Below are 860 nucleotides of genomic sequence, written 5' to 3' on the forward strand. Positions count from 1 at the left end.
CAGTAGGGCTGAGGCAGTACTGGTGCAGCTGTGAGTTTTGCCATGTGCTGTGTCAGCAACAAGGAGCAGAACTGTCCACAGACCAATATCTGACCTAACAGTGTTTCTGTGTTTTTCTTTTTTTTTTGCCATTCAAGTGCTTTCTGTGTAGAATTCAAGGAAACTCACGTTTTGTTTTTTTCTGATGATGTGTCAAATCCTTTTAAAGTAGTGTGGATGTTGGCTGAACCTTCTGCAGGTTCAGTCTTTAATGGCTAAACTGAATGGAAACCAAGGAGTTCTCCAATGTCTATTATAAGTCAGGGGTCATGTTGTATATGAAGCAAAATACACATATAGTGACAGGAAGCAGAGTTCTCCCTATGTTTTAAATAAACAATAGCAGGTCCAACTTCTAGTTATTGGTGATAGGAAGATCTTTGTTCTGTCAGATTTCTGTTTCCTGTGACACTCTGTAAGGTACATCTCATTCATGTTTGCTGGTATTATTTGTATTTTCTAAATGTGTGATGCAGCACATTCTTAAAAATAACCATCAACTTTGTGTTTGTTTTCCAGAAAGTGCTGATACTAAATAAAGTACTAATTTTGGATTGCAGCAGCAGCCATAAAATAGGCACACTCAGCAAGAAATCCAACGTGACTGTTTTTTGGATTTAGTGTCATAGGTGAACTGAAGAAAGCACAAGTTGATAAATTCAATGTACTTTAAATCTGTATGTTTAAAAATAATTGTTCTAAAAATTAATATATTTTTTAAAATTGCTTATCACTCATTGAAACTGCTTATTTTACTTCACTGTCCTTGGATGAATTTATCCACAAGATAGTTCATCAAAACAGTATATTTTAAGGGCAAT

The sequence above is a fragment of the Pseudopipra pipra genome, chromosome 9 (genome assembly GCF_036250125.1).
Source record: "Pseudopipra pipra isolate bDixPip1 chromosome 9, bDixPip1.hap1, whole genome shotgun sequence".
Lineage (NCBI taxonomy): Eukaryota > Metazoa > Chordata > Aves > Passeriformes > Pipridae > Pseudopipra > Pseudopipra pipra.